General features: G+C 40.7%; 1 protein-coding gene across 6 annotated transcripts in view; it reads left to right on the top strand.

Moving 5' to 3' along the window:
* RASGRP2 (RAS guanyl releasing protein 2) overlaps positions 1-27,101 on the top strand; it is a 1,579,354-nt gene that overhangs the window by 681,304 nt on the left and 870,949 nt on the right. Inside the window, exon 1 of one of the 6 annotated variants that reach the window (XM_044076008.1) lies at positions 13,803-13,870. The exons of the other annotated variants lie outside the window; for them this stretch is intronic. The gene's annotated coding sequence lies outside the window, so the exon portion shown is untranslated. Of the gene's footprint in view, positions 1-13,802; positions 13,871-27,101 lie in introns of those variants that run through there. 6 annotated transcript variants of the gene reach the window in all.

The following is a 27,101-nucleotide window of genomic DNA, read 5'->3' as shown; positions in this document are numbered from 1 at the left end:
GGACATTATTAACTAGGAAAAAAATACCAAATAGTACTATTAGTAAGTGCATATCACTCCTTGAGATTGTCCTTGAGAACAATGTTCTCTGTTATGATGACAAGTACTATTTACAAACGAAAGGGGTCGTGATGGGCACCCCGTGTGCCAACGCATATGCCAACTTGGTGTTGGCACAATGGGAAGATCTATATGTTTTAAACACAGGTCTTGACCACATGAAACATCTTAGATATTACAATAGGTTTGTGGACGATGTTTTTTTACTTTGGGATGGCACTATTGATCAACTGTTAGCTTTTGTGAGTTACTTGAATGAGACAACTGATTTTTTATGTTTTGAATGTTGTTATTCTATTGATGCTATTGAGTTTTTGGATGTTAAGGTAATAAAGGGATCCATTGGCTTTGACACAGAGCTTTTTAGGAAACCCTGTTGGAGGAATAATCTGTTGCACCGGGCCAGTATGCATCCTAGGCATGTGCACCAGAATTTAGTGAGAAATCAAACAATAAGGGTATCCAAGTTGACATCTCAAAATAGTGTATTTGACCACCACAAATCACTATTAGCCAGGAATTTTATATCTAGAGGCTACAATCGGACACAGGTGCATGCAGACATTGCCAGAGGTGATCGTTGTAGGGAGGATATAGGGGCACCTCTGATCAATAGATCGTACCCCCATGATCTTATCAAAACAACCAGCAATACAGCCACTATGAACAGGATAGTTATCCCTTTCACCAACAGGAATCACCATATATTGGATGTTCTTAATAAAAATTGGAGATTGTTGATGGTTGATGAACGGATTAAGAGCTTGGTTGATGAGAGACCCTGAGTAGCCTACAGAAATATGCTGTCTCTCAACAGATTACTTTGCTACGACAAGGCTCATCAGAACAATAGAACCCCACGAAGAACAGGCACATTCAGTTGTAATTCTTGTAATCAATGCAAATATGTATCCTGCTCTGATAATTTTATACATCCCATAACACGACGTTCTTACAATTTTAGACTATATGCAGATTGTAGATCCACCAACTTAGTTTATATTGCTGTTTGTCAGACCTGTAACGTTTTTTATGTTGGCATGACAACAAGATCCCTACGGGAACGAATGAGGGAGCATCTATATGCCATTGGTAAGGGCAACACCACCAATGCCCTAGCTAAGCATGTTTTAGATGAAGGATGCTCCCATAGCTTTAAATTCCAAGTTTTAGAACTGGTGTCTGCTACCAGCCGATTGGGTAATGTAAGGAACATTACAGAAGAAAGGGAAGCTAAATGGATACTTAAATTGCAAGCACATAAGTTTGGGTTAAATGATAGAGTGACTTTGAAGCCATTTTTAGCTAATAGACCCCTTCGACACTAGTTTATATATTCTTAGCTAATATTGTCAGTTTTCTTTATTATGTTCTTATGTTCATTTTGTTTTATCATTATTTTTTATTTTTTCGTATTCTTGGTCTTTTACTTATTTCTTTTCCATTTGTATATATATATATGTATATATACATGTTGTATATTAGCGTTCTGATTTGCTGTTTTTAATGGGAAGTGACATCAAGGTGTGTATTTAAGGGGAGGCACTTTGATTATTTTTATGTCTGATGAAGCGTTTGTTATAACGTGAAAGCGCTAACACTGCAGTCGATTCTTTTATTGTCATACAATAAACGTGGTTTTTACTACTTGGAGGAGAGAGTTTTTGCTTATGTTTTGCAGTACATGGTGCACCTTCTTGTTCTTCCATTTAGACTCCTCATAAAGACCATCACAACTTTTTTTTTGCTTGGACACTTCCCAAGGCTATACACACTGCTCCATCTGTCAAGTGTTTGTCTCTATGACCCATCATAGTCTCTTATCTATCTTCTCTATATAACTTGAGAACCAATGACTTAAGCTGTTGGCCCAGGGAGCTTTGGCAGAATTCTGCCAAAAATAAAGACTTCAGTCTTGGCAGTCTGACAAAAAGGCCAAAAAGCTTGGGTCTGATCGGGTAGCTGTCTAGGCTCTCCAGATGTCTCTCTCTCTAAAAGCTAGGAAAGGCCCTTAACACCTTCTGGTGTTTGCCTCAGATTCCTATGCCACAACCCTGTCAGAGACCAGCATGCATCCAAATTATTGCACATGCTTTGAGGGTTTTCTGATATTTATCCCGGATGTTGAGGGGGAGCCTCAGCTGATTCTTTCCAAAGGGCCAAGGGGGATTCCTCAAATTTTTGTAAGGGAAGAGATTCCAGCTATGATTATCAAATCATATCATGGGTCTGAACCATCAAGAGTCTTTCAGGCATGTCCTGCTCAAGAAAAAACAAAAAAGTACATTACTGCTGTTGAGCATTCCCAAAATGAATGGCAAGGTTTTGCTCAGGGTCTGTTCACTGTTTTAATGGCTTTGAAGCCTCCTCAAGGGGTGTCTATCACTGCTGCTCCCTGGTCTTACACCCATGTTAAGAGGCCTAGGGAACTGGACTCCTCAGATGAGGACTTGGACTATACAGAGGAATCCTCTACCTTACTGCTGTCAGATACCTTCCCCTATAGACTATGGTTCTGAGGAGGATAAGGATTCTTTGAGCCCAGACTCCCCCCTTGGAAGAATTATCCTTTGAGGATACTATTGCTCATACGATAGAGTACTTCAGATGAGATTGTGCCCAGGTCTCTGACATTCAGAAAAATTATATTAGCTTTTGCAGATTGGAGTCTCCTAAGCCATTTTCTGCTCCTTATGTTTTGGCAGCCCTTTTGGACACTTTCTTTCTGCTTCCTCTGTGGCCCCTGATTTCAACCCCCTGGCTCCTAAGAAACCTGATGGGTTCTGCAAGGTGCCTGAGAATTACAAATGCTTGCATAAGTGCCTTTCTGTTGATCCTTAAATGGTTTGTTTCCTTTGTTAAGCCTTCTAAGCTCTTGCCATCTGCTAAGCTCCTTCCCTCAGATAAGAATAGTTGAACTATGGAGAGTTTGGGTAAAGTGTATATTGCTTCCACCTTATCTTTTAGGCCGTTAATTACCACCCCACATGACAAAGTATATTTTTCCTTTTTTTCTCCAGTATCTTTGGTGTTCTCTGACCTTCCTGATTTCTGATTAGAAGGCTTCATCTTTTATCCTCCTTGGATAGACTTCCCAGGTCAATATGATGCTGCTGATGCCTTTTCCAGGGCTGCTGCTTTTGGTTCTATGATGAGGAGTTATTCTTGGCTATGCCTGATCATATTAAAGGCAAGCTTTTGGATGCCTTTCTGGATAATAAAAATCTTTTTAGGACAGCTGCTTCAGATATGTGCAAGTCATTTCAGGATAAGGGTAAGGTCTTGCAGGAACTTGCATATTTCTTGTCTGTCCTATCCCCCAAATTCCAGAGGAATTACCCTTCTAAGTGTGCCTTTGTCCACAGACAGAGTTGTCCACCTCCCAGGGTAAGAAGGGATCTTGACATATTTCTTAGGACTTGGGATAAGCCCTGGCTGCTCTCTGTTCCTGGCCCAGGACCTCTGGGATACTCTATTCATCCCAGGCTTCTAGTGTTAGTCAGCAGGAAGCTAAGAACCCTCTCCAAATATCGGCAGGTCACCTCATTGCATAACAATTCTACAATCCCCTATCAAGGAAAACAGTAAAATACTCTATTCATCCCAGGCTTCTAGTGCTAGTTAGCAGAAAGCTAAGAACCCTCTCCAAATATCGACGGGTCACCTCATTGCATAACAATTCTACAATCCCCTATCAAGGAAAACGGTAAAATACTCTATTCATCCCAGGCTTCTAGTGCTAGTCAGCAGGAAGCTAAGAACCCTCTCCAAATATCGGCGGGTCACCTCATTGCATAACAATTCTACAATCCCCTATCAAGGAAAACAGTAAAATACTCTATTCATCCCAGGCTTCTAGTGCTAGTCAGCAGGAAGCTAAGAACCCTCTCCAAATATCGGCGGGTCACCTCATTGCATAACAATTCTACAATCCCCTATCAAGGAAAACAGTAAAAGACTCTATTCATCCCAGGCTTCTAGTGCTAGTCAGCAGGAAGCTAAGAACCCTCTCCAAATATCAGCGGGTCACCTCATTGCATAACAATTCTACAATCCCCTATCAAGGAAAACAGTAAAGTATGTCTGCTGAATAATTCCAACAAGAAAGACTTTCTATTGATTGTACCAAATCTCACATGTTATACCCAGCCCTGAGCCAGGACAGCCAGCAGCCCTTGCTTTCCCCTTCTACATAACCTTCACTATCTCATCCCTCCCACCAGTATAGATCTCCTTCCCTTGTTTTTTTTTTTTTTATTCCCACTCTCCAATCTGTAGACCTCCATTGTTACTCCCTCTTAAGCTAACCAGCTATACTAGACTTGCCCACTAGATGGCACCCTAATTCCAGACTTTTTCTACTCTTACCCTTTTTCTCTTTATTAACTACTTACTCCTGTTCTTACCTTCAGTAGTCCCCAAAGTGCTATTAGCTGTCTCTTTTTTGTTTTTTTTCCTTCCTTTCTACTGTCCATTGATACCTCCCCAGTCCTCTATCCCTCCTTCCTTTCTTTTATTTTTCCCTTTTCCCAGGCACACTTACAGACTAGAGACACTTTCTAGACTCTATTCTTTTCCATTCTATCACTAGAAATAGCCTAGCTGATTGTTTTTCATTAACTGATTCAGTATCTGTTTCTACCCGCTCCGTTCACTCAGAGGGCTCACTCCGCTCCCTTCCCTACCCCCAATTCCCACCTACCCCCCAGGGGTCCTACCTTTATACTTCCTAAACCACACCTCTTCCTCCTCCTGTCACTCTCCAACCACACCCCTTCCTCTTACCAGTACCTTCTAACCACACCTCTTCCCCTCACCTGTACTATCTAATACTACCTCGTTATTAGACAATTTCCTCTTTACAATCACTCTTCCCTCTATCTCTTCTCCCTACAAACTCTCCTATTACCTAACTCCACAAATATTACCCTCTCACTACTCTCCTCCCAAAACACCATACTCTACTCACTGTCTCAGTTCCACACAATAAACTTCTTTCTTCTACATACAAAGAACCTATATCTATCCATATAATGAATACTCAATCCACCCCATCCTTTATCACATTCTTATTCACACTCTTACTATTACCTCCTTTAATCTTTACTCATGTTTTTACCTCTTTTGAAAATCCACTAGACCCAAACCAAAACTTTCACAAAAAAAGAAACCAGCTCTCCAAACTCACCTTTACTTTTTATTCATGCTAACATAACATCCTCAGCTATCTACATACTTCCTAAATATCATAGAACTCTGCACACAAAGTACAACAATCTAATCCCCAAAAAATGTCTGTCTCTATACAGCAGATTCAAAAACCCATACTATCTACGCCTTCTACTCTGTTTAAAGGATGGTGACATTCACCCTAACCCAGGTCCCCCAACAACTCCCATCTCTCTCCTTAACTTCAAAGAATCACCTACCCAAGCCCTCTCTAGACCATCTAACTCCCAATTAATTGCTCATCTTAACATACACAGTATAAACAATAAAGTAATTCAATTCCAAGCTCTAACAGAAATCTATTCCTTTGATATTCTCTGCTTAACAGAAACCTGGCTAAAACCTTCAACCAAAGATAATGAAATCATCCCACCTGGATATAATATCCTGAGACTAGACCGAACATCCAAGAAAGGTGGAGGTGTTGCTATCCTATATAAACCTAGCTTACAATTAACCACTCATAACAGCAAACCACCTATAGACTCCAATGCAGAAATTCTGATCACCAAACTTCTTAACAATTCCAAATCCATCTATGTCATCTGTATATATCTACCTCCTGGTAATAACATAGCAACCATGGAAAATATACTTTGCTGGCTTTCCCAAAACTTGCCTCAAGAAACCATAATCCTAGGTGACATAAATATTGACTGGACCTGCTTATGCAGTAACCTCCCCTCAAACCATATAAACCTTTATGGGTATTCCCAAACAGTTACCTCCCCTACCAGAATAAATAAATCTAACAAAAAATCAAGCTTACTAGACTGGATCCTCATTAATCATCATCCTCACATCTATGACTCTGGAACTCTTCCTGATGATTTAAGTGACCACTCTCTTACCCATATCATCAGACATAAAATCAACTTTCTCTCTCCAACATCCATTAAAAACATCAGGTCTAAAAAGTACTTTAATCCTGAACTTTCCAGATGGAACTAAGAGCATGCAACTGGTCTCCCCTACAATACCTACCTTTAGATGAAGCCGTTAGTTACTTTAACTTCCTTGCTATCCTCAACCACCGTGCCCCAACCAGACTAGTTAGAATCAAAACCAAACATGCTCCCTGGCTTTCCAAGGAAACCAAACATAAAATCAATGTTAGAAACAAACATTGGGTAAAATGGAGGAAAACAAAAAATCCTATAGACCAACAAACATTTAGATAACTACGAAATGAAACTAAGAAAGCTATCATATCTGACAAAAAAACTACTACCTCCAACCCCAACAAGCCAGTCAAAACAAGCCACAGAAATTTTGGTCTAGTATCAACCAACTACTACACCCAGGGCAATCCACTACTCCAAACCCTCAAAACACTGAACACAAAATGCCAATAAATATAGTAAATTCTTTTAACACCTTTTATACTGATGCTATACAAACATTAGCTAGTCAACTATCACCTAACAACTTCACTCTACCTTTGAGAGAATCAACCACATCCCCTACTTCAACCCATTCCAACATCATATATTCTAACAATGCTACAGAAACTGAAACCATGCTCCCCCTCAGCAGACCAACTACCTGCTGAATTCCTTCAACAATCCACCAAAGCTATTGCCTATCCCATTTCTATCCTGATCAACAGAACTATTACTGAAAGTTATATCCTCAGTTTATGGAAAATTTCCTATATTATCCCCCTCCACAAAGGAGGACAATCCACTGAACTCTCCAATTACCACCCCATTGCCCTCCTCTCACCTCTAGCAATGATCATGGAAAAATGTATCCACAAACAATTGCTTGACCATCTAATACAAAATAACCTACTAGCCAACTGTCAGCATGGTTTTAGACCATCACATAGCACTACTACTGCCCTTCTTTCCTTCACAGACTGTAGCAACAGCAACCACAAACTTAACAAACTCACTTCAGCCCTATTCATTGACCTGTCTAAAGCTTTTCACATGGTAAATCACCAAATTCTCATCACTATACTGAAATCCTTGTCACTAGATACATCCTCCATAAAAATGGTTCCAGTCTTACCTGGATAAAAGACAACAGGCTGTACTATGGCACAAGTCTCTCTCTACTCACCTGCCTGTCAACCTTGGAGTCCCACAAGGGTCCATCCTTGGACCTCTACTTTTTTCCATATTCATCAATGACCTCCACCTTGCCATCCCCCAAGCTACATGCATACACTATGCGGATGACTCTACACTGATATGCTCAGCCCCTTCCTCCTCTGAACTTCTCTATCTTACTCAACAAGTATTTAACACAGTTGAGAAATGGTTCACACATAGATGCCTTCTCCTAAATCCCAAAAAGACTAAACTCCTTCTTTTCTCTCCTACTAAGAAATCCCCCCCATTAGATTTCTCAGTTAACTCTACCAATAAAACCATTATATCCCCTGAACCAACCACCAAACTATTAGGAGTCACCATTGACAATAATCTGAACTTTAATATCCATATTAACAATACCATAAAAATTGTCAACACATAGCTAGGCTCTCTCTATAGGATAAAATCCTTTCTCCTACCTTCAGCTCAAACCACAATAGCACACACTCATCTTATCTCTTCTCTTCTCTATGCCTCACCTATTTTTACTAACCTATCAAAAAATAATCTTAACAAATTGGAAATGTCCTACAAAATATTGCCAGATTTGCAACAGGCAACCCATTTAGAACCCATCACTGCCTCAATTTAAAGCAGCTAGGATGGCTTGAACTACAAAATCTAATTACATTTCATCAGCTAACTATAGCCCACAGCACTCTTTACAAACCATCCAAAACACCTATTCTTTCCACACTAATCACTCCCTATAAAAACCTGGAATCCTTAAGGTCTTCTCAGAAACTTCTAGTACATACAACTAAAACAAACAATAAAGCTGGTGTCTCCCTTTTTTCTAATCTAGTTGGAAAAGCCTGGAACCTCCTTCCAAATGAACTCTCCACACTTCCTTCACTACCCTGTTTTAAAAACAAATTGAAAGTACTCCTCAAAACTCATTGGTTATGCCCATGCTCTAACTTGACTAGTCTAACTGTCCTAATATACTCTGATCTTCCAAACCCATTAACACATTAAAAGCAACTCCTTCCTTATTAAACGATGTTACTAATTATCTCTTGAAAACCTTGATTGTATTTGCATTCCTTTATTATGCCTGTATTTCTGCATTGTAAACTATAGCTTGTACTTGCATCCTTTATTATCCCTGTATTCTGCACCGTAAATTTTATGGTGATAACCTGTTATACATACTGTAAATAGCTTTTTTTGTTTTATCTATTTCATGTTAATTGCATTGTTAATTGCATTGTCCTAGCTTTGGAGCTTAACTCCTCAGGCCTCTACTGAAAATGGACATGTATCCAGTTGGACTAGCCTGATCAACAAATGTAAAATAAGTAAATAAATTTCTCCATGCTAAACTCAGTTAGACTTCATCTCAAAAGCCATCCATTAAGGTCAAGCCTATTCAGCCTCTTCTTCACCTTTCTCTGTGCCTTCCAAATTATTATCAGGTGATCTTGGACGCCTTGGTGTGGTCTATAATTCGTCAGGTGTATTTCTTGATTTGGAATTCCCTTCCTCCCTTTTCAGGCATTCCACAGTCTCCTCGGGAAAAGCTTCCTCATTTTTCAGAAGTTTTTGCAGTCCCTTTGGGATCAGGGCAGTATTCAGCCTGTTCCACCCTCCCAATTGGTAAAGGCGTTTTAACTCAAGAATATTGTTGGTTCCTCAAAAGGAGGGTACCTGGAGACCCATTCTGGATCTTTCTTTGTTCAACACCTTTCTCGTAGTACCTTCTTTCTGAATGCTGTCTTCAGACCTTGTTTCCTCTTTCCCAGGCCTTCTTGGTTTCCCTGGACCTCAAGGATGCCTAGCTTCACATACCACTTCACCATCTGTTCAGGAGATGTTTATGCTTTTCTGTTTCATCCTCTCATTTTCAGTTCTCTGTTTTGTCCTTTGGCCTTTGTGCTGCTCCAAGGGTGTTCACCATATACCTTGCTCATGTCATTGCCTTTTGCAGACTTCAAGGGCTATAGATTTACCTCTGTGAACAAACCTACTCATTCACATTCCCTCTCCTAACACTGTGTTGTGGGATCTCCACTTTACCACTTGTGTTTTGCAAAGTTTGGGGTTGAACATAAACCTCAAGAAATCTGTTCTGACAACCTCATATATTCCTGAGGTGCTGGTTTTGGACTCTTCCCATATTGGCTTCTCTTCCTGCTCCAAAAGTTTAACTTCTGATGACCTTTTTCCAGTCTCTTTCCACAGCCAGAGTTGGGAGGGGGGGGGTGTTTGTGGCCATCTAAATGTCCAGAGTCTCTGGCTTCCTTATCAGAGGTCAGATCTTATCAATGTAAAAGAGTTGAGAGCTCTGTTTCTGGCTCTGCAAGCTTTTCATCCCATTTTTTCACCCTAGTCTCTCAAAGTCTTCACAGATAATATCACTGTGATGTGGTATGTCAACAAGTGTGGGAGGGTGGGGCAACATGAAGTCCTATTTTCTCTGCAGATTAATTGTTCAGGCATGGGGTTTACCTGTCTAGTATCAAGTGACTCTTCAAGTTGTCTGCATTCCTTCTGAGCACAATCTAGCAGCAGACTCATTGAACTTTTCCAGCACACAAGCTTACGAATGGAAGCTTCATTTTTGGACATAGCCCATTGGTGGGGTATTGCCCAGGTAGATCTTCTTTTTGCCTCCCCTCTGAACAGACAACTTCCTGAATTTTGTTTGAATCCCAGGTTCTTTGACTTATAAAAGTGGGTGCCCTGTTTTTTCCTTGGGAGGGATTTTCTGTATGCCTCACCCCTTCCTCTCTTCACACGAGTTCTGCACAAACTCGAGCAGGACTCTTACCAAATCTTGCTGGTAACTCCCTTTTGGCTCAGACGGCATTGGTTCCTCCTTTTCTATCACTTGACCAGGAGGAATCACCACAAGTTAGCTCACTGGGTGTATGATGTCAAAGAAGACAAGGGATTTCTTATCCAGACTCCCCTTTCCACTCTCCAGATGAAACTATGGGTAATGGGTTTTGATTTCTTTTAGGTGCCTCTTTTCTGAGGATGTGCTCTGGGTCCTGCAGGAGGACAAGAAACCACTACAAGAAAAGTCATATCTCCAAACAGAAAAGATATTCTGTCTGGTGCCTCTCTTGCCATCAGGATCCCTTATTGGTGGGGGTTCCTCTGGTTCTCTTATTTGTGTGATCTGCTCGATGTTGGATTGACATATTATTTAGGTAAAGCTCATCTGTCAACAGTTTCTGCTTGTTTGCCTTTAAATCCTCCTTTGGCCTCTTGTTTTGAGGTAAAGCAATTTCTTAAAGGCATTCTTCATATCAGGCCTCCCAGAAAACCTATTTTGCCTTCTTGGGAGTCTTGACATTGTACTTGAAAAATTGACTCTGGCTCCTTTTGAACCTGTCTGTTTCAGCTTCCTTGCAGCTTTGTACTTGGAAGACTGTTCTTATGTTAGCTGACATTTCAGCCAAGAGCATGTCTGAACTTTAGACTCTCATGGCTGTTACTTCTTTTTTAGTGTTTTACAGCAACAGCTTTTCTCCCCAGGACTCCATTGAAAACGGGTTCTTTTGGCCCAATGGACTATCCTGGTAAACCGACTGCATATAAATAAATAAATAAATAAATACATGGTGTCTCATCAGACTAATCCTTCTTTTATGCCCAAGGTGGTTAAGGAGTTGTCCATGATATTCTCATTAGGCCCGTCACACCTTTGATCTGTTTAGGCAGCTCAGATGATATTTGGATAAAATGAAGGCAGTCCATACGTCTGAGCAGCTTTTTGTTTATTCTCATCCCAGGACATTATGTTTGGCTGTTTCCAAGCCAAGCTATCTCATCCTGGATTTGTAAGGCTGATTTTTTGTTCCTTTCATGGCAAGGGCCATTCTTTGTGTAAAGGCACATTCTGTAGGGTGGTTGCCTTTCCTGATGCCTTTTTCAAGGGTTTGGACACCAGTTCCATCCTCGGGGCAGCTACTTTTTCCTCTGTTTAAAACATTATAAACTTGATTTTGTATCCAGGTCCAGGGCAGGTTTTGCCAGGGCTATTCTTAATGGGTTTGTACTGGGGTCTTCTGTGCCTTCCTCCTCCAAACTTTCTTCTTGGCTCTTGTACTCCCCCTTAAGCAAAGAATACAGCAACAGTAATATGGAGGACATACAGAGCTGTGTAAAATCTTACCGTAGCAGCAGAAGTCTTTCTCTTCACTGTTACAGTATTCGATCCCTCCCTCCCCCCCCCCCCCTCTTTCCTAGCACTTCTTGTTCCACTTTTGTTGCCATCCAGGCTGAGGGGGCACTTTCGTTCTTTCCTTTTGTCCATTTTCCTTCTGAATGGATATGTTCTTTGGTGCTGATGATAATTGCCTCAGGAGGGAAAAGAATAAGTTCAGAGTGTTTGTGTCCATATTTATTTATTTTATTTTTTTATTTTACATTTGTTGACCGGGCTAGTCTAGCTGGATATATGTCCATTTTCAGTAGAGGCCCGGGGAGAAAAGCTCCATGTGCAAAACAATATGAATAATACAATAGACAACATATGGTAGACCAAAAATAGAATAAAAACAATATATAATAAAAAACATTTAAGTATGGTCATAAAAAAAAGTCTACAGAATAATAGAAAAAAAACACATTTAAAATATGGTCATGAAAAAGTCTACAGAAGAATATATGCAATGTATATGACGGTAAAGCAGTTAAACAAAGATGATAAAGAAGTAATTATGAAGAATTCAGTCACAGGATTCATAGTAAGCAGCTTTAGAAGGGAAGGGTAGCTGATGCAGGTGGTTGTAGGGAGAAGAAACAGCAGTTAGTCAGGGATAATACAGGAACATAACCAGTGTTTCTTGAGATGAAGCTTGAGCTTCTTTGTGAAAAGTTTATGAGAGCAGAGAGTAGTAAGTTCAGTGGGTAGAAGATTCCATAGCTTACCAACGGTGTTACAGAAGAGGGAGTCACCTGCTACATTGTTAGCTCAGCTGGTGTTAAACAGTACTTTATTAGCAGAGCGTAAGTTTTTAGGATTATGGTAGAGGGTGAGTAGGCTTGAGAGTATAGGAGTATTAGAGGGTTGATACATTCTTTTATGGGCAATAGTAAGCTGTGAAAAATGAAGATGCTGCAGAAATTCTAATCAATCGAGTTGTATAAGATTTAGACAGTGGTGAGTTCGGAAAGGAGAGGCAGAAGCAAATCTGGCAATATTATTATAGGATACAGTCAGCCTGTGAATGTTGGTTTTAGAAAGGTTTGTATAGATGGGTGAGGCATAGAGAAGAGTAGAAAAGAGATGAGTTCTGGCTATAGCAGTCCTGGCTGTTGGAGTAAGAAAGGGTTTGATTCTATAGAGGGATCCAAGTTTCTTGTTGACTGTTTTTATTGTACTATTAATATGTGTGTCAAAGTTGAGGTTATTGTCAATAGTTATTCCTAGGAGCTTGGTAGTTGGGTCTGGAGGGATAACAGTGCCATTGTTAGATGTAAGTGTAAATTCTATGGGGGTGGACTTACGTGTTGGGGAGAAGAGTAGCAGTTTTGTTTTCTTTGGATTTAGGAGGAGACAGCGGTTTGTAAACCATTGTTCCACAGTGTTAAATGCATTCTGGGTTATGGTTTGCAGTTCAATTTGAGAGGTAGCTGAGCAGATAATAGTGGAGTCATCTGCGTACTGAATGCAGGGAGAATGAGGAATAGCTGAGTGAAGATCATTAATATAGATGGAAAATAGGAGCGGCCCTAATATGGAGCCCTGAGGGACACCAAGGGAGATAGGGAGGAGATTAGAAAGATTATTGTGCCAGAGAACTGCTTGTTTTCCGTTATTAAGGTAAGATTTGAACCAGTTGATGGTTAATGGGTCAAGGGACAGAGATTGCATGATATGCAAGAGCAGCTGGTGATGAACCATGTCGAAGGCTTTGGATAAATCAACAAATACTGCAGAGGAATGAAAGCCATTGTTACGATTATTGTTAATACAGTCTGTAAAAGATAGCAGGGCAGTGGTGGTACTATGGTAAGGTCTGAAGCCATGTTGACAGTTAGCCAGTAGCTTATTTTGAAGAAGGTGGTTTAGAAGTTGTTTCTGAATACATTTTTCCATAATTTTTGCCAGGGTCAGCTTTATGTCCTACGCCTTACACAGGGAGCATATGTTTGATGGATGGCACCTATAAAATCTAAAGGCTTTGATTTACTGGTCGGATGTTGGTCTCTCTTTGACAAGAGAGCCCTTATGTAAACAATACTGCAACAGTGATGAGAAGGACATCTGCTGTTATGGTAAGATTTTACCAGGGAAAATTACAGAGTGAACTTGCTGACCTAGAATAGCTGATCTTTAATTCATCCCAATGTTCAAAATATCTGTGTTATTGTGTGAATGATAAACTTTTAATCTTTTTTAGGTACCTTTTTCAGGATGTACACAGGAGGGTAGAAAAATGCTACCAGAAAATTGTAAATAGCTAAATGGAAAAAAAAAATTTCAAGTTTGTGTCAGAACAGAGAACAAGACCCATCTCAAGGTGAGTCACCACTAGTTCTCCGATACCAGAGTGAATTTCAAGCCTTCTGTACATGGTTAAGCTATATCCGCTATTTCTGCCTGCTTGCCACTGGATCCTCATCTAGCTATATTTAAATTAAAGCAATTTTTGAAAGGAAATTTGCTCATCAGGCCACCTAAGAAAAAAGTTGTACCTTCTTGGGACCTGAATTTTGAAGTAGCTCTATTTCCTGATGAACCTGCTGTCAGTTTTCTGAAAATTCTTACTTGTAAGACTGCCTTGCCCCCGTTGCTCTGACTTCTGCTATACTTGTACCCGAATTAGAGGCCCTTATGTCTGCTCTAGCTTTTTTTGATCATTCACATGAATAACGAGTGTTGGAACCAATCCTTCCTTCCTTTAGGCCTAAAGTAGTATTTAAATGTATTCTCATCCAGGCTATTTAACTCCCTGTGTTTTTTTATCCTGATGCAAAAAAAAAGGGGGGGGGATTCTTTATATGCTGGATGTCAATAGACAAATGAGGTATCATCTGGACAAAGCTAAGGGTTTTAGATAATCTAATCAATGCTGTCCTGTGATGGTAAGAAAAACAGCTAGTATGTAAACAAACCTTTCTAGAAGGCTGTCACTTGCTGTTAAGTTTTTCTTACTATAACAGTGGTAAAAATCCTTCTCAAAATATCAAGGCTGTTTCCAGAGCAGTGGCAACTTCTGAGGCCTTTAGGAAAAGGGTGGACTCTAAATCAATTAAAGAAGCAGTTCTTTGTCTTCTGTTCACACATTCACTAAATACTGCAAGTTCGATTCTGGCAATTATTTTATATTGCAATGGCTAACAAAACAGTAATAATAAAAAGCATAGTACAGTTATGTACGTCTGTATAAACAGTAGATGTTCAGATAGACAACTATTCCCGTACACTTCTACTACCTATCCTCTGTCCTTATCTTCATCTTTTTTTTATTTCATTCTTCTGTCCGTCTTTCTTCATCCTCCCTTTTTTTTTGGGGGGGGGGCAAGAAAGCTCTGAATTTTTGTGCATGTCTTATACTAGTGTATCTTGTCATGCTAAGGGCAGGTATACGACACACAAAGACATTGCCTGAAACTTTGCAGACTAGTTGGACATACAGCATCCTTGGCGGGATACATCCTATATTGTAACAATCTAGTAAACTTGCAGAACTGTACTTTGCCAGTTATAGCTTGATGCCATTGTGTCACATGCTAAAATAGTGACAGCTAAGGACAGAGATGTAATTCTATGATTTAGTCATATGTCTTAACATTGCTGTTGTCACCTTTACATACAAGTAAAGTGCTGACTATACCTTGTTTGTTATGTGACATAAGACTGCTTCATTTAGTATTTTATGCAGCATTGTATTTGCTCAAATATTCCCACATGTGAGCAGATTTTTTTTTTCAAATAACATTATGAATATCAAAGATAATACAATTCTAGCTTAAATACAAGAAAATTCTTCACAAAGAAAAATATTGTGCTACATTACAACAGACAATCTGAAGGAAGAAGCAGTCAACCTTGTTGTTTATGGGCTGTGGATAAAATAACACAAAAAAATAAGCAAAATGCTGTGCTTATTAATAAAAACATAATTTTTGTTACAAAATAATGCATCAAAGCATTGTGTAGTGGTTTCATACTCCTTAGATTTCAGTAGTGCAGAAGTTAATTTTAGAGCATCAGGCATTTAAATAATCTAGTGAACTACAAAACAACCAGTGGCAAATAAGTATACAAAGAAACCTCCCCATTGCTTGTCACACACACAATTCCCCTTCTTAACGACAGAAAAATAAATTCCAAAATTGTTGCATAGGATAGTGTGTAAAGATGTACCAAACATGAAAACTGATTTCTAAAGACAGTTCCATAGACTTCAGTACATAAATTATGGATGATCAGATGGAATACAAATGATCAATTAATGGACTCTATCAGCTTAAACAAGCATAAGCAATAATACAGGAAACTTATGGCATGATATATCTAAGTACCTCACTGAGAACTGGTGGACTTTTTATACCCAGTAGCTCTATCTGAATTCTGTCTTTTTTGTATCTGTCTTTCCAAAGTAAAAAAATGACCTGTGTACGTACTTTGAAATGAGACCCTAGGAGGTCAAAGCTGGCACGTTGTATTTTTGTATAATTGTGGTAATGAAGTTATACTTTTAGTTGTGAACATTGATGCTTGTATCCTAATGCTGTTACATTAGGGCACTTTTAGGACTTGGTCTTGTGTGACAACAGGAAGTGAGCCAGTTACAGGTATATCTTGAGGGACAGATGGGAGGGGGTAAAGTTAGAACCAAATTTATCAGCCAGTAGGTTAGCTATATCTTCAGCCTCAATGTAGGTAACCTCCACAATCAGCTCCGCGCATTGCTATACTGTGCTTTTGAGATTACAGACATTACAAAAAAAGGCCTCATGAATGTCTTTGGCTTGAGTAGCTATTTTTGCCTCAAACTTGGCTTTGGTGGATTTTATTAAGCTCTTAAGTTTGCTTATTTCAGTGCCAAGGGATCTAATATTTAGGGAATTACTCTTAATTTTGGTCAAAATTATTTTCCTTTTTATTATAAAGCTTGTTAAAATTATGGTCCCACCATGTGGGTTTGTTTCTGGGGTTTGCTCTGCACTTGTTTCTGTTTGGTACAGCTGCATCTATGCAATTGTTAACAGGCTTGGTATAGTGTGGTGGTATACATTTATGTGTATTCAGTGGAGGTAACTGGGTTTGGAATGGATTTGTAGCTAGCCAATATATTACTTCGTAGTAGGAAGCTTGTCTTAAAGAAACTTCTAAAGATACCTTGGGTGGAAGGGATCTCTGGTTTCAGTTACATTTTGAAGGAGATTGCTTTATGGTAAGACCTAACAAACGGTGAAGATATGCAAGTGATGGGGCAAGATGCTCCCATATTGGTAAGGACAAGATCCAAACTGTTATTCTCCCTCATGGCTACTCTAATTGTTCCAGGGCATTTCTATTGAAAAAGTCCAGGACCCTCTCTGCTTATGCTCTAGTGGTGGTGTAGGTTTCCTAGTCTATAGTTTATTTAATCTATAGATAATTACATAATCAAAATTGTCTGGGACCAAGTTTTTTCATGGGCCACCACAAATCTCAAAGGTACCTTCAAAGCGAGGACCAAGATATGGGCATGCCTTAAACTGATTAATGGCAATTTTAGATAGATTGCATTTACTATTATTTGCAAGGAATACAGGTATTTTACCAATAAACCCAAAACCTAATATTTTAAAACTTGGCCATCACATTTTTATAATCCTCAAAGCTTTTGGAGGAAAGTTAATTATCTAACAAATATTTAGAAAACAGCACTGATATCACCCATCAAACCTAGTTAGTACCACTTGGAACTTCATGCATGCACTCTTACAATTAGTCATATTTCTCTTTTTGCATAAGCAATTTCCTTTCCTTTTCTTTTCTTCCAGATTAACAGATTTCAAACCTTTTTCTGTTTCCATGCAATCTGTTTAAAAGAAAGCAAAAGGTGATTAAAGAAGATGCTTAACCTTGGTGCACCTAACATGGAAGAGTTGCTCCAAAACTTCAGACCATGTGATGATGTATTTATTTCCATTCCAGTTACCAACAGTCTTTGCTAGTACTGAGTTCCCTGAATTATGAGAATCCACCACATTTTTGCCCTTTCTTAGTGGACTGATATACATTTAACTTCATACAGACCAATCATGAATCTCCCTCCCCTTTCCAAGCAACTGGAAATGGCACCTTCAAACCAGCCTTAAAATTGCCAGTTCTGAAACCTCTTATTTAATGAGCAACACTGCTTAAGGAATTGATATGGTATGACTACAGCTTTTCACTCCTTTTCTATCACCATTTAAGGTTAATTTTTTTTTGGCTTTTCTACCACCATTTTAAGGTATTTTTGGGGGGGCCATTTGTCTCCTGTCTACCTTGTAAGGTAATGCTTTTTTTTGGCTTTTCTCTCCTTTTCTACCACTGTTTAATATTTTTAGGGGAACCTACTGATACTATATTCATGGACCTTACAAAGACCTTTGATAAATTTTGTCATATTGTCATACTGCTTATGAAAGGGCTACTGCCTAATGAGCTAGCCCAAAACTGTTCTCTCGGTTACTTTTTGGGTTGCTAATTAAAAAAGGTCTACCACCACTTGCCCATTATGTAGAAGGGAAGGGCAAGATTTAGTCCCAATTCCCCAATCCTCACCATTTATAAACCATGTTCCATTCTAGCTTTGTGAAGATTGATGTGATATTTAGCAGTGACCATTCCCCACAGCCCCATCAGTTCCACCTTAACAAATGACCTCTGTGTGATTCACAAAAAAAAAAAAAAAAAAAAAAAAATTGGGTCAGAATTTAGAAGTTTGAACCAAGGCTTGACTTAAAGTCCAGAATACAGCAAAAGCAAAGAAATCATTCAACAAAAAAAATGTCAGGACTTAGATGGACCCTCAAGCTGAATTTCAACTTCCAGATTACCAACATGTAAGGGAAAAATTATTTCTGTCCATGTCTGATAAAGTTGGTTATCTTCTACTGGTGCTAATACCTGCATCTGAATATGCACTTCCCTTTATCACAAGCAGCTCTGTTGCCAACATGTTTAACAGCAGCACCAGTATAGTCAGGCATTCATCACATAAGCCTGGTGTAAGAGTTTCAGTGAGCATGGATCTGACGAAGTACTGAATGTTCTATATTCACACACAAAATGTAGAGAGAGCTATCAAAAAAAGTACAAGCTTGTAATATTAGCTGTTGAAGAAACAAATTGTAGTGTAATGCATGCAGCGTGCATGTACACACACACGTATGTGACTTTAATTGATAATTGCCTGGGTGCACACACAGTACCAGCTTAGTGTAAAGTTAGAAATTTCTGCATACAGCCCTGCTTTGAAGTATAAATATTTGTAAATAAAATTATTTTATTTATTCTGCATTGACTGTTATTTTTCTGTTCCAATTGTTAAACCTTCTTTAACACATAGGAGTATTCACCCCATAGCTGTTCCGAAGGACTTGCATATATTGCTCCAAATTTTAATAAAATCAGTGGTGTGACGTTTAATCAGTTGATACAACTATCTCGCAAGTAGTTTATTTATGCCGTGTCTTAACCTTGTAAAGTACTGTACATTTTTGAAATTGAGATAATCTTAAGTGTGATTATAAGAACAATTTAGAAACAGCAAGAATAAATGTTTAGTTAACTCTGTGCCCAGTCAGTTTTTAGGCTTTCATGATGGTGTCGCCAATAACTTACAAAGTACTGTTTTAAAATGGGTAAGCCTGCATATTAAGTTTAGTGGAATGCTAACGGATTGTTTACATTACAAGGAATGAGTATGGGGTTTTAAATATAATTATTTTCATTTGGTATTGAATATTATTGAAAAGTGTTTTTTTTTTAAGTGTTTTATTTTGTTACTCATTTTTATCATGTTTGTTTTATTTTTTCTCTTCAGTTTGGTTCATAATTGATTTATTACTGGTTATTTGAACAATGTGATGGCTTAACTTCTCTGAAGGGCTGTTTGTCAACGCTGCCAAAGTAATAGAGTTTGCAATTTTACTGATGGCACTTGCTTATTATTGTTAACACAGAAGGAGACATACCTAAATGCAGTTGGTCTCGTCTGTTCTCTAGGTTAACTGTAAGGAGACATTAATGTCCATACCATGGCATTTGATGTAGGGAGGTATATTTTGTGAGTCTGTGTGATTATCTAGTGTGCTAAGTGCAGTTCTCAACACTCTGTATACAAGGAACTTTGCATGTTGTACATGCTTCTCAGGCTGCTTGCAAACAAAGTCTGGACAAAGCCAAAAATAATAGGGAGGCAAAGGCCTGAAAACAGAGACAAATTTTAAATATTGCTCTTAGAAACTTAAGCTAGAATAAGAGAATTTGTATTAGCATGCATTTTCTAAGGATATGAAGTCTGAAACTTGTGTGTATGTCAGAAAAACTCAAATTTTATGAGGGAGGTTTAGGGGCCACCAAGCAAACACAATCCACATGCGCTGAGCTGCATTGTAGAGATTTTTCCAGTGTTTTTATCCATTGATGGCCTGAACATAAATCATATGGAAGAAATTCAATCTTGGAACAAATTAGAGCTCCAGGAACCCCATAGCTTCTGTGGGCCTTGTCGCCCCCAGATCCCTTGCATAATGTAATTGCTTTCTCCACAGTTATATGACTGCAGTCTAGCCTACTTAAAATGTGGTGAATGAATGAATAAATGCGGGAAAATAATTGAGTAAAACAAATTGTGAGCAAAGGCAAGAAAAAAGTAATCCAGATTGTTTGAGTAGGCCATGATGGGGAGGGAGCATGGGTGATGTGTCATGTGCAGTGGGAATGGGAGAAGCACCATGAAGCCCTCTTACTTAGGATGCAAGTTGACTTAAGGCTAGCCCTGGCAGTGATTAACTAGAAGCTTTTTACTACCAAATAATGATGTTATTGAGTGCATTGTAAAGCCAGGACATTATCTGTGTTATGCCTGATGCTATAAGGGCGTGGCTTTCTAATTAAGCTTTTTGATAGTCCGTTGAAGAGCAGTTTAAAGGTAAGTGTGGCTAGATGTGTGGCCGTCACAGTACTAGGCAGCCAGTTGTCCTTATTATGGGCTGTGCAGCAGTATTTATACTTGGAGAGGAAGTAATGAATCTGCATATTCTGTTAATGGTTGGTTGCAGGGTGGATATGTTAGTAATGGAGTCCAATCTGATTATTGGAAGATCATACACCAAGCTTGGGATGAGAACATTCTTAGTTATTTCTCTCCTTGTTCCTGTTAGGTTATTTGAAATTGAGTAGCAGACTTTGAATAGACTTGCTTTTTCTCTGAATTGCTAACAAAGTTTTAAGTGAAGGATTGAATAAAACCTCTAAGGTATTTGTAGACATGTACCTGCTTGTTTAATGTTTAGTACAAGAAAGGAACATAAGAAATGACCAGGCAAACTACACCTGGGAAGGACTATAAGATGTATAGACCAAAAAAAAAAAAACATAAGAAAAAGGTGCATTGTTGTGACCACTGTGCCCTGGCCTAGCAATTAAGGAGCCTCAATCCTCACCACTAACACCAGGGAGGTCGTCTCATAGAGGAAAGGATAACTAATGCACACAGTAAAGTACAATTTCCCTTAAGTGCAAACAGAGGTCACAGTCAGTCTGGGGCTGGCTGCTCCCTTGCTCACCAGGTTCCCCAATAAGACTCCCCACGGGCACAGCTATAGGGTCTTGGTCTCAACCTAACTTGGCAAGCTAGAACCTCCAGTACCATCTCTGTCCAACCAGCGCTTCATGTCCCTGCCAAGTAGCTGACACAACACACACACACACACACTTTGAGATAAGTATTTGTACAACTTCATAGACTCTCCTGGGAAAGGCTAACACAGATTCTGCAGCTGTGCCCCCTTACCCAGACTATACTGTAGTAATTACTGCCACCACCCAGTTAATATCCGCTACTAAAAGACCCTTAAAAGGGTGTCCAATTCTGTGCAATATTATTATCCAATGGTAATGTGACTATACAGTCTAAGGCTTATCAGAGTGACCTATTACAGTAAACTCTATAAACATGCAATGTATTCTAGAGCTTATCTCTACACAAACCCGCCACAGGTAAAAGGTTTTAAAAATATTTAATAATAAAAAATTAAAACACAAGCCAAAACTTCTACACCACAGAGATATCTAAGAGTTCAGAGATCACACAGAAACTTAAAATACAGTAGGACAGGTCTGATTTTTAAAGAAAAATACCTAATTAATCTTTACTAGCTTTAACTATTCCTACAAGAAATCACAGTGCTAGAAACCTACATGTGAGCTTAGGCAGAGTGCTGGTAAGTTGGATATCCAAGATCAAAATGCCTTCTATCTCTCTGAGACACAGTTTATAAAACATCACTAACAAACCTGTCTCTGGGTTCTCCCCCCCAGATTAAATCATTTTTAACACTTAGGTTTTCCCAGTATTCATATTGCATCATCTTGACACCTGCTCTGAGTTCTCAGGCTAATAGAAATTCCATTTACATTATTTAGTAAGCTAACACCTGCACAGGAGAATACAACAATATAAGGCATTTCACATATACACTCTAGCAGAAACCAAAGCAATAAAGCACCTTCCACATGTACACTCTTAACAATTATTCCTTAAGTTAAGACAATAGGAAGAATGTGTTCAGTTAGCCGCTCTGGCACCATTTTTAGATAATTGTACTTTCAAAGACATTTGAAATGCTTGGCTTGGTTTTCCTTACAGCAGATGGCAATGTTGCAACCATCTTGAAGTTCACATGTTACAGTGTTTTCTTTCATTTAAAAACACAAGCCTGTATTTTACATTTATTTATACAAATGATAGAATTATATAACAAATTCTATTTGCCTAGGCTGGCAGCCTTTGCCCATCACCCCCCCCCCCCCGGGGAACTCAAGCAAGTTTTTCAAGTGCTCCTTGAGAAACATCTCTTGAGAGTGCCCGGTCTATCTGGGTGTACCTCACCCCATTCCCTGTCTTGAGAGCACATCTGCATTGGCATTGCTACTCCCACTGTGGTGCTGCACTGACATATATGCTTGCAACCCCAGACTCCATCATAGCAACTTGGCATTTTGCTGACTGGCTCTGTTTAACCACATTAGGGGGTTGTGATCTGTCATCACAGTGAATTTTCTTCCATACAGATGAGGCTTAAGTTTTTGTAGTGCCCACACTATGACTAGACATTCCTTTTCTACCGCTGCATAGCATTCCTCCCTGGGTTGGAGCCTACGACTGAGATAAATCACTGGGTGCTCTTCTCCCTCTGATGAAATCTGGCTAAGTACAGCCCCCACCCTATAGTTTGAAGCATCCACCTGCACAACAAAGTCTTTACTGTAGTCTGGATTGGCTAACACAGGGGGTCATCCCAAAGCTTCCTTAAGCTTCTGAAATGCCTGCTCATATGCTGGGGTCCACACTACCTTATCTGGCCTGTTATTCCTTGTCAGGTCTGTGAGGGGAGCAGCTATGGTACTATAACTAGGAACAAACCTTCTGTAGTACCCTGCTGTCCCTAAGAATGCCTTCACCTGCTTTTTGGTAACAGGTGCAGGCCATGCCTGAATAGCTTCCACTTTGGCAGGTTCTGGCCTTATCTTACCACTCCCCACTCTATGTCCTAGGTAGGAAACCTCTGCCATACCCATCTGACATTTGCTCAGCTTAATGGTCAACCCTGCCCTCTGTAGTCTGCCCAGAACCTCTCTGACATGCTGAAGGTGCTCTTGCCAGGAATGGCTGTAGATAGCGATATCATCCATGTAAGTAAGGGCAAACCCTCCGGCTCCTGCTAAGATATGATTTACCAGCCTCTGGAAAGTTGCTGGGGCATCCTTCATCCCAAAAGGCATCTTTGTGAACTCCTACAAGCCAAAAGGAGTCACAAAGGCTGACTTCTCTCTAGCACTGGGAGTCAAGGGCACCTGTCAGTAACCCTTGGTAAGATCAATGGTTGTAAGATACTTAGCCCCACCCAGCTGCTCTAGGGTCTCATCTGTCCTAGGCATGGGGTAAGCATCTGCTGCTGTGTGGCTATTTAATTTCCTGTAATCCACACACAACATGTTGCTGCCATCCATTTGTGGCACCAACACCACTGGTTAGGCCCAGGGACTGTTGGATTCTTGAATCATACCTAGTTCCAACATCTCCTGTACCTCTTCCCTCAGAGTCTGACTCTCTCAGGCACCCTATAAGGGGCCTGCCTGATAGGCCTCTGGGGTCCTGTATCCACTTGGTGCTGCACCAGGTGGGTGCTCCCTGGTTTCCCAGTGAACATGTCCCCAAATTCCTGCAACACTGCTCGGGTTTCTCGAACCTGGGTAGGAGACCGCTGCTGGGACATTGCTACCCCTTCCACCGAGGTGTCAGCCCGAGCCCCACTGAGGAAATCAGTCCCCAGATCTCCCTAAGACTCCTCCTGAAATCCACTGCAAATGCTCAGCACAAGGGTCTCCCTATCATGGTTAAGGTTTCATCATGTTAACATGGTACAATTTGTGCCCCTGCCATCTGCCTAGCACTTCCACCATGTAGTTAACATCACTTACCTTTCTTACCACCTTGTAGAGTCCCTCTCAAGCTGCCTGCAACTTGTTGTGTCTGACAGGAATGAGAACCATCATCTGCTGCCCTACAGCATACTCTCTAGCTCGAGCATTCCTGTCATACCACACCTTTTTCTGTTGGGCTTCTGATAGGTTCTCCTGGGCCAGGCCCATGTCCTGAGGTTCAGGACATATGCCACAACAGATTCCTTGTGAGCCTCACACTCGCCTTCCCACTCATCTCAAATTAAATCTAGAGGTCCCCTCACCCTATGCCCATACAGCAACTCAAAGGGTGAAAAACCTGTGGATTCCTGGGGAACCTCTCTGTAAGCAAACAGATGGGGCAAATATTTGTCCCACTCCCTCTTAAACTGATCTGCAAATGCCCGTAGCATGGACCTCTCAACAAGACCATTAGTCTGGGGATGGTAGGGGGGTGGTCTTCATGTGCCTCACCCCATAGGACTTTCACAGACAAGCCAGCAGGTCTGACATAAAATTGGCACCTCTGTCGGACAGTATTTCTTTTGGGAAACATACCCTGCTGAAAATCTCTAGCAAAGCATTTGCCACATTCTCTGCCTCAATGGAGGACAAAGTCACTGCCTCAGGGTATCGTGTAGCATAATCTACAATCACTAGGATATACTTTTTCCCTGTGGAACTTTGGGTACTCAGAGGACCCACAATATCCATAGCTACCCTCTGAAATGGCTCCTCAATCACAGGCAAAGGCATCAAAGGAGCTCTCACCTTGTCTCCTGCCTTGCCTACCTTTTGGCACTGCTCACAGGTCCTGCAGTACCCTGTTACATCTCTGGAAATTCCAGGCCAATAGAAGTTTTGCATAATACACCTCTTTGTACATTTTATGCCCATATGACCTGCAAAGGGAATACCATGGGCTATGGCTAGAAGCACCAGATGGTAAAACCTAGGCACTACCAACTGCTGTACTCTCTCACCTTCTAGCCCCCCCCCCCTCAGGGGTCCACTCTTTGTACAGTAACCCTTTGTTCCAGTATACAGATTCCCCCTTCCCTTGAGAATCAGGTGCCTCCCTAGCTACCTGCCTCAGGCCTTGCAATGTAGGGTCTGAGAACTGAGCCTTTCTTAAGTCTCTCCTTGTAACCCTTCCCAGCTCCCCTTCCACAGAAAGTCTGGCATCCTCTGACAGTGGTGCCTCACTGTCAGCCTGGGTACTACTACTACTCACCTCTACCTTTGCAGTTACCCTGTCCAAGGGAACATCAGTATCCACAAGTGGTTGTGGCTCACATTCAGTCTCACTTCTACAGAGCAGGTCCCTCCCAGAAGTAACCACCTCAGCAGTCCTGGCTGCAAGTATGCAGTCTGTCTGGGTCTCTCCCAGGCTACCAGACCCACATGCTTGTCTCCTAGCCTCACTGCATGTAACTGCAGAAGTACATAGTACTGTCTCATTCAAATCCTTCCCTCTCAGGACTTCTGCAGGATGGTAGTTCCATACCCCTGTTATCTCAAGACAACCCACTGTTGGCATTTTGTCTTTCCCACTTACTGGCTCCCTCACCTTTGGTTCCCCACCTTGCCTCTGTGGACGTCTGTATGCCACATGACCCCATTGGTTGCATTCAAAACATTTAACCCTAGCTCCTAGACGTGTATCTGGACAAGTGGCTTCCCCTGCTACTGGTGGATTCTGTTGGGGCAGCCTGTGCTGCCCATCATGAGTTCCTTTAGACCCATGAGCAGTACTGGGGGTCCCTTTCCTGTGGTGGGCTGCCCCGCTTGCTAGGTATAGGTCTCCCTTCTTCCCCAACTCCTCTGAAGTAGCACACTGTCTATCAGATAACCAGATCCTCATGTCCTCAGGCAAATTGATAACGGGTTGTTCCCTTACCAAAAGGTCTGCCAGCCCTTCAAAAATGGTGACCTGACATCCACTCACCCAGCTATGAAAATAAGTGCTCAGTTCAACAACATATTCACATACATTTTCATCTGCCTTGTGTCTATGTTCACAAAACTTTTTCCTATACATTCCAGATGTTGGCTTAAAACATTCTAACAAATATAATTAAACAGTCAGTGTCATGCATTTTTGCTAAAGAAGTTACAGCTTTACCATGGAGTAAGGGGGTCAGGAACCATACCCAGAGCCTTTGGTCAACTTCATACTGTTTACACACCTGCTCAAACATATGAATGAAGCTATCAAAATTATCCCCCTCTTTAAACTGTGGAAGTAATTTACTGACTTTTTGTGCTTCTGGGGTCCAGTTACTCCCTTCCCCATTACCTCCATGACTCTGGCGAAGAGTCAGCATTTCCCTCTCATGCCTCCTCTGCCTTTCCTTTTCCTCAGCTTGTAGACTCATTTTCTTGGCTGCCTCCAGTTCCATACACCTAGTCTCCAACTTGCATTTCTTTAGCTCCAGCTGGATTTTTAAGTCCACTGCAGAAAAGTTGAGCTGTCCATTCTCCGAGGATATTGCATCTCCACTGTCAGTCTGATTGTCCTCCAGGCTGCTGTTCTCTGATGCAGCTGTAACCAAGGCTGCAATCAAGTCTGCTTTAGTCAGGTTTCCATGCACCAGTCTCCTAGCCTGGCACATCGCCGCCAGCTGGCTCCTTGTCAGCTTTCCATACTCTTCTGCTGACATGCTGACTGCTCACCCTGACTAACACTAAGCTAACAAAAGAAATAAAACAATTGTGATCTGAACTTGAGTATACACTGCATGGCTGTTTTAGAGTACAAAACACTTTCAGAGATCACTGTACATAAGCTACAGGAATTCGCTGTACCCACACCACTACAAGCCAATTAGTATGTGAAGTAGATCCCACCACTGCAAACCACTTGTGATGACTGTGCCCTGGCCCAGCAATCAAGGAGCCTCAATCCTCACCACTAACACCAGGGAGGTCGTCTCATGGAAGAGGAAAGGATAACTAATACACACAGTGAAGTACAATTTCCCTCAAGTACACACAGAGATCACAGTCAGTCTGGGGCTGGCTGCTCCCTTGTTCACCAGGTCCCCAATAAGTCTCCCCACTGGCACAGCTAT

Source organism: Protopterus annectens, chromosome 6.part1 (genome assembly GCF_019279795.1).
Source record: "Protopterus annectens isolate FY-2018-M chromosome 6.part1, PAN1.0, whole genome shotgun sequence".
Taxonomy (NCBI): Eukaryota; Metazoa; Chordata; order Ceratodontiformes; family Protopteridae; genus Protopterus; species Protopterus annectens.
This window is presented reverse-complemented; position numbering and strand designations above follow the sequence as displayed.